Raw genomic sequence first — 15,236 nt, 5'->3', positions numbered from 1 at the left:
TCTGATACCATCCATCATTAAATAGCTGTCAGTTCCTTCCAGATCACTGTATTATGTATGGGTTGCAGGGCTACCAATTAGTTTGAGCAAGTGCTAAAAATAAATAAGTGATGAGGAGCTTTCTATTCTCATCCAGGGTAATGAGGGCCTGCGTTTGGGGTGACAGAGGTGGAGTGGGGGCAGGGAGCCTGAGGGAACACAAGGATGATGTGGAATCCTGGAGCCTCGTTCAGCAAAACTGACGGTCTGTTCTGAAGCTTCTGTTTACAAATGGACCAACTGCCCCAACTGGGCCCCTTTCTCGGGGCTGGGGGTAATGCCTGGACAGGGGCAGTTATGTGGGGCTCATGATCTTATTCTTTCTTAAGATCCTCTTGTATAACCGATGAGTTGTGCAATCGAGCAGTTGGTGGTTCAAGGAAGCTGGCCCGTACCTTAGATAAGAAGTTCAATTATTCCTGGGGACGTTTGGAGTCAGGCAGGCTGGGAGACAGCGAGGAGTGAGCGGGGCCTCCTGCAGACAGGACACAGCCCTGGAGCCGAGAAGTTCCCTCTCCCCAAGCCACAGGAGCGCCCCACTTCCTGAGCATCTGTATTTGGTGAGCGCTGGAAACCTCTTGCTTTCCCACTGAAGGCCTCTTGCTTCCTCTTGGTAAAGTCAAAAACATGACCCAGTTGCAACAGAGACACAAAATAGCAGTTTGATAGGAGGAAGAGAAGAGGGGAGGGGCGCGAGGGGGCAAGAGGTCTGCATGATTGAGACCCACGCCACTGACAACCACCTCTAGGGCCATAGTTGGTGGGGGCAGACGAGAGTTAGTGAAAGAAAAGAGGGGATCAGATCACATCTGGCTAAGAACACATCTGGCTAATGACTGTGATGGTTATCTTTTCATGAAGCAGTTGGAACAAGGCCTGGAAATACTACATTAGCAAGTTTACTTCCTTGCAGACTTGCGTGTTGGTCATAGGATGTGAGTGCCCCGCAGTGCCTGCTCTCTCTCCCTGCCGCTCCCCATCCTCAGAGGGGAGATACCTGGAGCCTGGGTCTCCCTGATGGGACGGTGGAGGAGGCTAATATCTGCTCAGGGTTTTTACAAAATCAAATACAGTGACAGAGAAAATGAATGCACCAATTTCTCCACCACAGGCTTACCTTTTTTTGTTCTGCATTTAAAAATGCAGAATAAATGCTTTTGGTATGTATACATTTTGATTAAAATAAGATAAGGCCAAGCCATAAGATCATATATCCAAAGGGAGACTTAAGGACATGTTGGATACATTTATCTCTATATTTGTGGTCCCAAACTACATTGGGTAATGAAGGTGTTAGAATATCCTGGGTTAAATTTTCTCTGCACTCAGAGATGGGCATTCTCATTTATAGATCCCCAGTTCTCTCCAGATAGCGATTTCTCAAGACCAAGGTAAGGCCAAAAATTTGGCCCTGTGTAGGAAGTAGTCTCCCGTCCATGCCTTGATGAGGAGAAAGGCCTTAGAAACTCAAGGTGAGTCAAAAATCTCCTTTTCTTCTGACTGTTCCTGGTTGACGGCAGATGTACCCCTGTCTCAATACCTTCTCCCAGGCCTTTGAGAAGTAAAAACAAGGTAGGTTGATGACTAGGGCAGAGGGAGAAGACAAAAACCAGAAGGATGTAGAAGGGTAGAGTGGAGACGAGAAAGGAAAAAAATGGAGGGTGGTAGGGTAGGTGTAGGAGGTGGAAAGGAAGTGGACATTGCCCTGGTTCTTTGGAATGAGGCAGAAATGGGGCTGTCCTGGTGGCTCAGACGGTAAAGAATCTGCCTGCAATGTAGGAGACGTGGATTCAATCCCTGAGTTAGGGAGATCCCCTGGAGATGGGAATGGCAACCCACTCCAGTGTTCCTGCCTGGAGAATTCCACCATCAGAGGAGCCTGGTGGGCTAAAATCCATGGGGTTGCAAAGAGTGGGACATGACTGAGTGACTAACACTTTCACTTTTTCAAGGCAGAAATAAGACTATAAATAGCCCTCGCAAGCATGCTAGCCCCAGGGATGGCTCGGCAACAGGACTTTGGTTTGCTGACTGCTGTGTCCGAGCTCAGGAGGCCGACCCAGTGCTCCAGATGATGGCAAACGATAGTCTTTAGATAAAGATTTTTCAGCCTTTTTTGGGGAGAGATGTGAGAAGCAGAAGAGGCAGAAAGAGACAGGAGGAGAAAGATTGAGATGTTCAAGGGTTTGGCTGGGATTTTTTTCTCCAGGGAAGTCTGCATTGCTCTGCAATGCTTTGGAGTTGAAATAGCATTTGGGGAGGAAAGAATGGGGGCTGAGAAGAGAGTCTGAGTCTGGACCTAGGGAAGAAGAGAAGCCATTCACAGCGGCATCTTCTCTGTTTGTATCTGTCTTCCCTTGAAGATAGTTTTCAAAGCAAAATGATCATCTTTATAGCCTCTCATCTTGACTTCCTAACTTTAGCCAATACTAAATTTGTTCTAAGATTTTATTTCCATCACCTTTATCATATAATCTTTCATTAAATCCCTATTTAAGAGCCTGGTTTTTAAGAGTTTTTAAGAGCCTATCACACACCCAGAACTGGACAAGACAATTTGGAGGTGATGAAACAAACAGTAAAAACAGTCAATCGCTCTAAGTTTATTACAGTCTCCTCTCCAAGGAGACAGGTAATCCAAGAGACAAGATAAAACAATGCATATATGTACCATAATTACTCTAAGTATGGTGGCTCAGCTGGCAAAGAATTTGCCTGCATTGTGGGAGACTTGGGTTCGATCCCTGGGTTGGGAAGATCTCCTGAAGAAGGGAATGGCTAACTACTCCAGTATTCTTGCCTGGAGAAATCCTTTATCGTCCATGAGGTTGCAAAGTGTCAGACAAGACTAAGTGAACTTCATTTTCACTTTCATAATAGGAATTTAGAAAATGGAAACAGCTGGAGAACTATCCACCACTTGCTGACAGTGACAAGGTCTTTGTATAAAACACATTCAATGCTTTATAAACATACTACTTTCAATCTTCACAGCCTATATCGTTGTCATTGTACCCATTTTACAGATACAAAATTGAGGCTGAAAAAGGTTAGGTAAGTTTCTCAAGGTCTCATGAAAGTATCTGAGGTGACCTAGCTGATGTTAAATATGGTATCTTAACTGCACCCATTGATTCTACATTCTATCTAGGAAAAAAGGAAGGTAGGAAGCCAGTGAGTGGGTGTGTGGGGGGCAAGGCATGTGCTATCTGGTTATTACCTTTTATCAAGAGAACAACAGCTCTCCCAGAAATCTTACCTGGTAGAAGTGCTCATCAGCACAACTAGATGTGTGGATAACAGGGGAGAGATTTTACCTGAGCATAGCGCAATACCTCAAATAATTGGAGCTCTTTTAATAAGTGAAGAAGGGAGAAGAGATACTTAATAGACAACCAGTAGCATCTGCCAAACTGGGCATCTTACATGTGTGATGGCAGAATGCTGGTGTGAGGTTGCTAGAGTCTGAACTAGGATTTTGGAAGTTGAATTAGAAGAAAATAAAAAGATCCAAGAAGATTAAAAAAAGAAAAAAAAATTCACTTGGAGATAGGCTGGATAGAGGTCCTGAAAAAGGAGGAATGAAAAATGGTTCCAAGGAAAATGGAAGTGTGATATACAGTGAAAAAGCAGGTTTCATTGAACTGATGGTGGGGAAGGTTTTGTATATATTGAGTGATGGTAGAACACCCAAGGGGATATGTCCTCTGAGTTGGCGCCAATCACCTGATTGCAAAGAATTAGTCAGGGCTGGTGGCAAATTAGCCTCAAAATGACTTTGTAGGGGCTTCCCTGGTGGTCCAGTGGTTAAGAATCTGCCTGCCAATGCAGGGGAGAAGGGTTCAATCCCTGGTCCGGGAAGATCCCACATGCTGAGGGGCAGCTATGCCTGTGTGATGCAACCAGCAAAGCCCGAGTGCCTGCGTAGTCTATGCTCTGCAACAAGAGAAGCAAGCGTGATGAGAAGCGTGTGCACTTCAACAAAAAAATAGCCCCTGCTTGCTGCAACTAGAGAAAGCCCCAGCACAGCAGCAAAGACCCAGAGCAGCCAAAATAAATAAATAACTAAATAAATTTTTAATGGTATTGTAGGGATGATGAGTTTCTCAGAGCAGAGAGCATAAGAGAAGCCAAACAAGGGTCCGAGGAGCTTTGAGGAGCATTCGCATTTAGATAAGAGGAAGGAAGTGAGCTGGTAATGCGAACAACAACAAAAACTTTTGCTAGGAGTTCACAAGAGAATCAGGAAAGCAGACTTTCACAGAAGACTGGGCTAGAGGGAGTTTGGGGTGGGGGTGGGGGTTAACTGTCCCAGGCAGCCCAGGAGTTAAAGAGGAAGAGGGTGAAGGAAGACCCCTGTTTGGCAAAAGCAGATAATGATTATCTGGGGACACAGCACGGAAAGAAATGGAGGGGAACAGAAGCCAAAAGACGGTTGTTTTTCTCAGCGGTGGCCCGTCAAAAGTACCTTGGAATGACCAATGGTTTCATCATATCCCCTGATCCTACATTCTTTTGTGAGACTGACAGCCTTCAATATTTTGTCGTTCTCACCTAGCAGCAACTTTTATAAAACTGAATATTAAGGAATGACAGCACTGCTATTCCCCTATCAGAGCGGAACACTAGTATTTTTATAAGATGGCATGGATTAGGGTAACGGGCAGACCGAGAAGAAACACTTTCACACTTTGTGTTTTTCTTTTCTCCACGGTTCCCTTCTAAGACCATCCACCTGTCCCAGCCCTAAAAAGCATTCCCACACTCTATGACCGCTTCAAAGGCCTCGAACTCCCCAAAGTCCAGTTGCCTTTGAAGTCTTTGAAGTGTCAGTGGGAGAATCTGGAGCATCTGAGACAAAAAAAAAATGCCTTCCGGTCGTCTGAGTGCCAAGTGTCCGTCACCATTTCTTGGAACTAAAGGCTACTTCTAAAGTGTGAAGGAGAGAAGCGTCATCCTGAGCTCTTGATGCTACAAGGACAAGGGCCCAGGGTGGCAGAAAAGCTATAGTCCTTGATTTGCCAGGATGAGGGTTATTTACAGGTTTTAAACATTCTATTCAAATAATTTTCCCATAAGATGAAAACAATGAGTCGTTCGACAAACACAGCGATCCTGGCAATGGCCTCCTCCTTCAAGCCCTCAGAAGCTCAGCAGTGTTTCCCAAAAGGTGTAAGATTCCCAAAATCTTATTATGTAAAATGACTCTGGGTGATATACAAATGGACACTGGATTAGGCAGCTTAGGTTAAATGTGGATGCAGCGCCCAGTGACCTGTAAGAAAACCTCAGCGGCTTAGGTAATAAACACTTATTTCTTACTCACACACATATAGGTTGCCAGCTGGTTTAAGGTCTGCTTCCTGTTTTCTTTACTTCAGGACCAGGTTAAAGCCCAAATCTTATCTGAGTCTAGAGGCAGGAAGAAGGAAGCATGCAAGTCCAGAGAATGCCCGTAAATTGTCTGCTCGGGAGAACCACCCGTCACTAGGCACCGCCAGTCACACGGCCAGGCCTGACCTCAATTGGGCTGGAAATACACAGAATCCTTCCCAGCAGAATGGGGCTCTGGAGGGTGCAGTACTGAGCCTTTTGGACAAACCATTTTAATTGAAACATATTTGTCTTCAGTTCAGTCACTCAGTTGTGCCTGACTCTTTGCGACCCCATGGACTGCAGCACGCCAGGCTTCCCTGTCCATCACCAACTCCCAGAGCTTACTCAAACTCATGTCCATAGAGTCAGTGATGCCATCCAAGTAATTCATCCTCTGTCGTACCCTTCTCCTCCCGTCTTAATGTATACTATAAAAACGTAATTACATAGCTGATTTCACAGGTGGTTTTTCTAAATATTTAAGTGAAAACATGAATTAATTTAAAAGGTGATTTTAAGTAAACAATGCTACATTTGCTATAAAAATATGACAAAAATTATGAGAGTCACGTGCAAATGACTAGGCATCTGAAAAACAAAACATTAAAATGTCAGGTTATTTTTTTTTTCCCTGTTAAGAACATTAAACATGACTGACTCATTTGTTGATTGAGAAACCAGCCATGACACAGGATCTTCGCTCAGTCATGGCCGACTCTTTGCGACCCATGGACTGATGTAGCCCACCAGGCTCCTCCGTCCATCGGATTCTCCAGTCAAGAATACTGGAGTAGTTGCCATTTCCTTCTCCGAGACAGATGATTTCACAGGTGATTTTTCAAAATATTTAAGTGAAAACATGAGTCAATTTAAAGGGTGATTTTAAGTAAACAGTGCTACATTTGCTATGAAAATATGACAAAAATTATAAGAGTCACGTGCAAATGACTAGAGTTTGAAAAACAAAACATTAAAATGTCAGGTTATTTTTTCTCCCTGTTAAGAACATTAAACATGACTTGCTCATTTGTTGATTGAGAAACCAGCCATGACACAGGATCTCTATCAGATACACTGGAGATTGTCCACTTATACTTAATTTATTTTTTAAAGATTTAGTTATTTATCTACGTTTTGGCTTCACTGGGTCTTCACTGCTGTGTGCAGGCTTTGTCTAGTTGTGGCGTGGGGGCCGCTCACTTGCAGGGCATGGGCTCCCGAGCACTGGCTCAGTAGCTGTGGCTCACGGGCTCAGTTGCTCATGACATGTGGGGTCTTCCTGGACCAAAGAATTGAACCTGTCCCCCGCACTGGAAGGTGAAGCCTAAACCACTAGCCCACCAGGGAAACCCCAGGCCCATCTGCACCTCAGATAGATACAGAGGGTGTTATGGGCTGAAATGTGTCTCTCTAAAATGTGTATGGTGAAGCCCTAACCCCCCATGTGATTATATTTGGAGATAGGGCTATTAAGGAGACAATTAAGGTTAAATGAGGTCATAAGGGTGGATCCCTAATCTAACAGGGCTGGTGCCCATTTAAGAGAAGAAAAAGATACCATAGCTCTGTCTTTCTGAGCCTGGAGAAGAGGACACAGCAAGAAAATGACTGTCTACAAGCCAGGAAGAGAGGTCTCACTAGAAACTCCATTTTCTGAACCCTTGATCTTGATTTTCTAGTCCCCAGAAATGGGAGAGAACAGATTTCTGTTGTGGTGTTTTGTTGTTGTAGCTGATGCAGAGAATAATATTGAATAAGCATTTATACAGCAAAAATTCTGTCCAAAAGTATTGTACCAGAGCCTATGGAGGATCCAGAGATAAATTGTATGTGTGCCCTATCCTCAAGGGAAATGAAAGCATAAGCATAAATCATGATGATGCAAGTAGAAAGACAATGATGGGCAAAATTACATTGGAGAGAGAATGAGCGGGATTATGGAAAGCATCATGGCAGAGATGCCATCCTATATTTGGATAGAGTATGCATATATGAGGTAAAGGAAAGATCAAGAAATTCTACATGGAGGGAGTAGAAGACACAGAGGCAAAGAGATGCAGAGGCTTGGGCCAGGATGTGGAGTCATAGAGGAAAACATTAGGAGGATAGTTGGAGCCCTCTAATGAAGTGAATGAGAGATGATAAATACCAGAACAGAATGCATGATTTTTATTCTGTAGGTACTTTGAGAACCCCGCCCCCAACACTCAGTTTAAACTGGAGAGTGCCTTCAATCAAATTTGGAGCTTACAAGAGGATCTTTATGCTGTGACAGGAGTGAACTGGATGAGGGAGAGATGTTTGGTAAAGAGCCAAGAAAAGAAGGCAGGCAGGAGGGAGAGGAGGAAGGGTCTAGACAGGAAACTTGACAATTTCCGGGTCAAAGGTGAAGAGGACCTGCTCTAGGGCAGTAGGTACAGAAAGGAGATGGAGACAAGACATAAACCAGATTGATATGAGGAACAGGGAAGAAGGACAAGAGGCGATGCTGGAGAGTAGGAACCACACAGCAAGACAGACCCTGAGACAGTGATTCTTAAACTCTCTTGATTGTTGAGTGTGTGGGTCCATGTGTGTATGTGTGTGTGTGTGTGTTTCTGTGGGGAAGGTCAGGATATTTTCCAAATGGGTCCTAATTCAAGAGAACTTGTTTTGTGCTAGCTGTTCAGTCATGGCAAGAGTCAGAAAAATACACACATACACACATGGACACATATGCTCAACATTTTACCTTCAATTTCAAGTGGTTCATAGACCCTCTAAAGTCTATCTGTGGACTTCTCGTTAAGAAACCCCAGAAATTTGTTGATTCTTTAGTTTCCTGATATTGGATTATTTTCCTATGATTATCTTTTCTCCTACAATTGGAGCAGAGTCCCTGGTGTTCTGGAAATTGAAGAATGATTAATTAAGATGTTGCTCCCTTCATCCTCTAATTTGTACATTTCTCTATAGCTGTATCAAGTCAGTGCACAAAGTCACCCATAAGACAGAGCCAGTAGTCTTTCAGAAAGATGGCAAAGGAGGTCTCAGGGGTTAGCCAGCACCCCAGAAAATCACGGGCCGTTGCCGTGGGGTGGGAGTCCGCAGGTTAGAGGAAGAAGCCGCAGCTGGTAAAGAGAAGGTAGACAAGGCCCTCAAGTGAGCTCAGCTCGTTTATTTGACTACTGTTGGAAAACAAAAATGGGATGAAGAGGAAATGAAGTGATAACCTAAGATAAGTCAGAGCCTTCCAGCCGGTTAGCCTGGAGTACCAGTGCCCTATCACCCCAGCACCCATCCCCACATCAACCAGAGAGGTGACCCACCAGCTCCCACTGTCTCCCCTTGACATGGTGTCTTCAGGTGTTGTTAATCATGGTGTAAGAACCTACAGTCACCTCTTGGGCTGCTGGATGCCTTCATCTCTGGCCTCACGTTAGAATCATATGGGGAACTTAGGAGGAAAAATAAGATGTTAAGGCTCCAGCCCAGGCTTCCCTGGTGGCTCAGCTGGTAAAGAATCCACCTGCAATGCTGGTGACTTGGGTTCGATCCCTGGGTTGGGAAGATCCCCTGAAGAAAGAAACAGCTACCCACTCCAGTATTCTGGTCTGGAGAATTCCATGTACTATACCATGGGGTCGCAAAGAGTCAGGCACGACTGAGTGACTTTCACTCACTTAAGGCCCCACCCCAGACTAATTGAAACCTAACTTCTGCACGTGGCCCTAGACATCTGTATTTTTTCCAATCATCTCAGGTGATTCTGATGCACAGTCAAGATGAGAAAACTGAGCTAAACTCTCCACGTGTGCTGAAGAACCATCACATGCTCTTGTTGGTTGAAGACCCGGAGTGAATCCTGCCCAGTTCTCTAATGGGGGTGTCCACTGCACCTCTGGATTTCAGTGAACTGAGAGTGTTTTTCTAATTTGTTTAAGTTAAGGGAAACAAGTGTTTTTGCATAGAATACACATGCACTCATGTTTCTGGAAGGAAATACAGTAAAATGTTAAGAAGATTCATTTGGGGGTAGTAAGATCACAATGCCAGGGTAGTTGAATTACCATGCTGTATACCTGAAACTTATGTAAAACTAAAAAAAAAAAGAAAAAGATTTTAAAATTCTAGGTAATTTTTAATCATTTTGCCTTCATGTTACATTTTCTATAGGGATGTTTTACTAAATGTTACTTTTTTATACAGACCATGTATGTATGAGCAAAGCTTAATGAAGTACAAGTATGATTTAGAAAAAGACCAGGAATAATTTTTAACATGAAAGTGTAGGGAACCTCAAAATCTAATTATTTTCTAAGGAGAGACCCCTGCTAGAAAGATATTTCTGAGCCCAAATCAGGTAGTTTGGGTGAACTTGGGGAAACAAAAAAGGAAATAAAAGAAAACAGAAGAAGAAATCTTAAGAAAGGATGGATAGAGGGTGGGCAAATTGAGAGAGTGGCATTGACATGTACAAGCTACGATGTATAAAATAGATAGCTAATGGGAAGCTGTTTGTATAACACAGGAAACTCAGCTTGGTGCTCTGTGATGACCTAGAGGGGTGGGATGAGGTGAGGTGGGGGGAGGCTCAAGAGAGAGAGGAGATAGGAATACTTACAGCTGATTCATGTTGTTTTATAGCAGAAACCAACACTGCATTGTAAAGCAATTGTCCTCCATTTAAAAAGAGAGACCCAAGTGGTCCAAAACAGGAGGCGAGGGTGGATGTGAAAAGACAGTTTTAAAGACCAACTCTTGAAAATAAGGGGGCTCTCAAGAACAAAACATTCCTCCTAAATGTGATGGAGTTTTTGAACCAGAGGTCAGTGGATGGTTTGACAACCACAAGATATGTGTGGAATCCTAAATTGAACACTGAACACGGAAAATGAATTAATCGAAATCCTCAAAGAGAATAGCTCATTCATCTCAATGCTTCCCTCCATCAAAAACAAGCTGATGAAAGATAAAGTTCGGCACTGGTGAAAGGATTTGCTAAAGCCAAACTAGAGAGAATAGTTGAACTGACAAGAGGCATTTAGGTTGCTAAATAGAATGTGAAGATGGGCAGGGAAGAGAGATTTTTTTTCTAAGTCTGATGGCCATTATTTTACTCTTTAATTATCCCATAGGTATCTGGCATACATACAGTTTGAGTGAGAAAATTCCAATAGAAAATATAGAAGCAACAAGAAAAGTTAACACTGACAGCTTTATCCTTTGAAGTTTAAATCTGAGCCATCAGCAATTCACAGTCATCGCCCTGACCAATGACTGATTCCTTTTTTCCGAGCCTTGTCCTTTTGACACCAGTGGCACAAACACAACTTTTAACCCAGTTACAGTAGCTCTCTAGATGCCATTTTCCATCCTTGTACAGAGGGAATGCTTGCTGAAAGCTGACACTTCACCTCCCCGAAGACCGAACAACGTTTGTGGTCTTCGGGCACCCTCGTCCCCCGAGACTCTCTCCCTTGTCACTGAGTTGTCAGGACCTGTCCTCTGCTGACGTTTGGACTGCCAACCTCTCCGGATCAGCACAGACCAAAGTAAATTGGTGCTAAGGAGCTCTCCTGGCTCTCAGATTTAAAAAGTGCCCAGTACCCAATTAAAAGTCCCTCCCTAGAGGACCTTGCCCTTGCCCTGTCCTCCCAGGAGCCCACCTTTCGGTCAGTCCTCGGGGTTACCAACCCCCTCTCAATGCTCAATATTGTTCTGAAAACGCCCCATGTGAATGAACAGATGGAAAGGGTAAGTTTTATTTATCTATTTTTTAAGTCAGTACTTTGTAGAAAGCACTTTGGGGGGAAACCAGATCATTTCTTTTTATAACCTGGTCTAGCAGCGGGTTCCCTTATTGCCACACATCAGCATATCATTACAGAATTCAGAAGTGACTGCATTCTCTTTGCTGTCTTCTGTGAACATGATGGACATCCCCGGCTGCAGGACTGGCAATGACATTGGCCTCGCAGGTGCCACTTAAACCCTTTAACACTTTCTCAGCCATCTGATGATCTCTTCTCTCTTTAAACATCTTCATTAACGGCAAGCTTGTTATATTCCAATAGGCTCTGGTTCTGAAGAGCTGTGATGCTGGAAAGTCTCTCCTTCCTGGTATCTCCGAATCTGAGGTGGGTGCCCTTGTCTAGATTTTTCCTTCACCTCGGTGACTGCATCCTGACATTTACCTCTTTGCCTTGTAATTGTTCATTAGCTTCTAGGGTTCCACCCCTGTCTTCCCGGTGATGAGAAGAGGACAAGCTCCATGTCCCTCTGCAACATGGCATCTTTAGCTTAGAGCACAGAACCCTTCCTTACAAGGTAATTAGGAGCCGTCTGTCAAATGACTAAACAAATAAATGGTGTGCATGGGTCAGCATCCTTGTGCTTACCAGATAAGACTGGAGGAGAGCACTTGCGACAGCTGTTTAAACAACACACAGCAAATGTGTGAGCAGCTGCAAAGCGCCTTCTGCTCCTCGTGTCTTCATTTCCCATCTACATGGGAGGGGATTAAACTGCACTGTTCCCTATCCGGGGCATGTCTAATCCTTCCCAGGGTGTGTGTGGAAACATGAGGGGGTTGCATTTTGGTTGTCACGAGGCTTTTTCACATGATTGCTCCAGGCCAAGGCCAGGGATTCAAAATGTCCTGCAATACCTGGGACAGTCTAGCATAATAAAGAATTGCTCACCCCCCACCCTACTGAGTCCCATTGAGAACCGCTATCGATGCAATCCAGGCTTCGAGTCGGGACTTGGATTCTAATCTGCCACCAACTAGCTCTATGACCTTGCACATACTGATTCACCTACCTGTGTGTTAATTTCCTCGCCAGTCACATGAGGGTAAAAAAAAAAAAAGTCTGAAGTTTTTGCCTCTCTGGGTACAATCAAATAATGATGGTGAACGCCCTGCAAAAAATGTCAGAGTGCCATACACTTATGAGGCCTTATTGCAGTTACATGAGGAGTCTAGCAATTGAGCCAGTAATTCTAAAAGTAGGAGGAATTATCCATAGAGTCCTGCCCGGGAGTGTTAGGAAAATTAAATAGATTGTCTTGTTTAGGCTTCAGAGACAAAGCAGAGCGGGTCTTTGACCTTGCTTTCAACCTGCCTGGACACTGACCTGACTAGGAGTGACTGGGAACGACTGCTGCTCTGAGTGCAAGATTTGCAGCACCATAGATAAGAAGGAAATAGCAACCCACTCCAGTACTTTTGCCTGGAAAATCCCATGGACGGAGGAGCCTGGTAGGCTGCAGTCCATGGGGTTGCAGACAGTCGAACATGACTGAGCAACTTCACTTTCCTTTTCCTTAGATAAGATGGGGGAGGAATCTTGAGTTTGTTGAGCCCCTGAAAGGGGCCTGGCCAACCAGGCCCTGGGCTTAGCAACATTCCAAGTTTTTTGGGGGGGCTGGGGGGGGGAGGATCCAAAAGCACTGCAGAGGGACTTCCCTGGTGGTCAAGTGGCTAAGACTCCGAACTCCCAGTGCAGGGGGCCCAAGTTCGATCCCTGGTCAAGGGACTAGATCCCTCATACCACAGCTAAAAGTTTGAATGCGTCCATTTAAAGCCCACATGGGGCAACTAAGAACTGGCTCAGCCAAATAAAATAAATTAAAAAAAAAAAAGCACTGCAGATGGTGACTGCAGCCATGAAATTAAAGGATGCTTGCTCCTTGGAAGAAAAGGTATGACCAATCTAGACAGCATATTAAAAAGCAGAGACATTAGTTTGCCAACAAAGGTCCATCTAGTCAAAGCTATGGTTTTTCCAGTAGTCATGTATGGATGTGAGAGTTGGACTATAAAGAAAGCTGAGCACTGAAGGTTTGATGCTTTTGAACTGCGGTGTTGGAGAAGACTCTTGAGAGTCCCTTAGACTGCAAGGAGATCCAACCAGTCCATCCTAAATGAAATCAGTCCTGAATATTCATTGGAAGGACTGATGTTGAAGCTGAAATTCCAATACTTGGGACACCTAATGTGAAGAACTGACTCATTGGAAAAGACCCTGATGCTGGGAAAGATTAAAGGTGGAAGGAAAGGGGGAGACAGAGGATGAGATAGTAGGATGCCATCACCGACTCGATGGACACGAGTCTGAGTAAGCTCCAGGAGTTGGTGATGGACAGAGAAGCCTGGCCTGCAGTGTGTGTGCTGCAGTCCATGGGGTTGCAAGATGTTGACTGAGCAAGACATGACTGAGGAACTGAACTGAACTGACTGAAGTTTTACAAGACAAAACAAACAGCATTAACATGAAACCAGGCTTGCAGTTTGGTCCCAGATTGATGGTGACATCCGTTTACATCCATCCTGGGATTATAAGCAGGAACCCCGAACGGCAATTTTTGAAGTGTCGCCCAAGGAGTGGACGTGCTGCTTGGGACCTTTTCCCAATTGGGACTCCAGATGTGCTGTGACACGGGACTCCCCAGCACTGATTAAATCTGGTGGTGGTTATTGGTTTCGTCACCAAGTTGTGTCTGACTCTTACGACCCCATGGACTGTATCCCGCCAAGCTTCTCTGTCCATGGGATTTCCCAGGCAAGAATACTGAAGTCGGTTACCGTTTCCTTCTCCAGGGGATCTTCCCAACAGAGGGATCAAACCTGGTTCTCCTGCATTGTAGGAGAATTCTTTTACCAACCGAGCTAAGTCTGGATGTTGGTCTGTTTGATGATGTATATACTCTGCTGTTTCTATTTTTTTTTTTTTAATGTTAGTATACTGAAAGTAAGCTAGATAATCTCTAATAAATATGTTATTTATTTGTATACAATGAGAGGCTTGTTTTTTTAACAAATCCTTTGAACCTGAGTCAAAAGTGGAAGCTTTCAGCAAAACAGGGAGTGACACTTCTGATTGTGTACCCTGACCCTAATCTCATGGCCATCTCAACAGCACCGTTGTGATGGGAAGGAGAGGAGGGAGAGGAAGGAGGAAGGCAACACTGACCAGAGGAAGTCCACACGTGGAAAGAGGCACACCTCTCCTCTGCCTGATTCTAGACTTTCCACAGCTGGAAATCAGATCACACCTCTCTCTGGGTTTGAACCGTCCCATTGCACTGAGGACACGCTTTTGCCATGCCTCACAGGCAAAGTGACCTTCCTCTCCGGCCCCATCTCAAACTAACTCCCACTCCCAACGCTAGCTTTGGGGTGGATTTTTAAACTTTGCTTTATTCATGATTAGCCCAAGCTATTTCTTCCTTTAGAACCTTGACTTATTTCCTCAGCCTAGTTTCTAACTCTAGATTTCTGCATGGTTTGTCTTGCAGCTCATTATTCTGGCCCTGACTCAGTTTTTCCTCCTCTGGGACACTTATCTAAAATGGTCTCCTCCAGCTCCAAGCCCTGATCAGAAGCGTCATTCCCGATTTTCTTAGCATTTGTCTTGCTGCCGAAGCTGTTTATTCTTATATATTTATTTGTTCACTTATTTACTTTCTGTCTCCTTTCAGCAGAATGTAATTTCCATAGGTGTAGAGACTTTATCTGCTTGTTCACCACTGTAACCACAATGTTTAGAGTAATGTCTGGCACACAGTAAATACTTAACATATATTTCCTGAATAAAGGGATGGATGTATGGAAGGGAGGATGAACGAGTGGATGAATGGGTGGATGGGTAGATGGGTGGATGGGTGGGTAGATGGGTGGATGGGTGGGTAGATGGGTGGGTGGGTGGGTGGATGGGTGGGTGGGTAGATGAGTATGTGGATGGGAGGGTGAGTAGATGAGTGGGTACAAGGATGGGTGGGCGAGTGGGTGGATGGATGGATGCATTCTTCAGAAAGCTGTTCCAAATTGAACAGCA

At 44.4% G+C, this 15,236-nt stretch overlaps 1 long non-coding RNA gene across 1 annotated transcript; it reads left to right on the top strand.

Annotated features, from left to right (window-relative positions):
• The first annotated feature begins 10,015 nt into the window (after nt 1–10,015).
• Nucleotides 10,016–15,012, top strand: LOC110148454 (uncharacterized). The gene is made up of 4 exons (XR_002317176.2): nt 10,016–11,375; nt 11,472–11,534; nt 11,618–11,724; nt 14,698–15,012. It is a non-coding gene; the product is annotated as an uncharacterized lncRNA (long non-coding RNA).
• Nucleotides 15,013–15,236: the final 224 nt, after the last annotated feature.

The sequence above is a fragment of the Odocoileus virginianus genome, chromosome 29 (genome assembly GCF_023699985.2).
Source record: "Odocoileus virginianus isolate 20LAN1187 ecotype Illinois chromosome 29, Ovbor_1.2, whole genome shotgun sequence".
NCBI lineage: Eukaryota > Metazoa > Chordata > Mammalia > Artiodactyla > Cervidae > Odocoileus > Odocoileus virginianus.
Note: the sequence above shows the minus strand (reverse complement) of the source record. Positions and strands in the feature narration are given on the sequence as shown.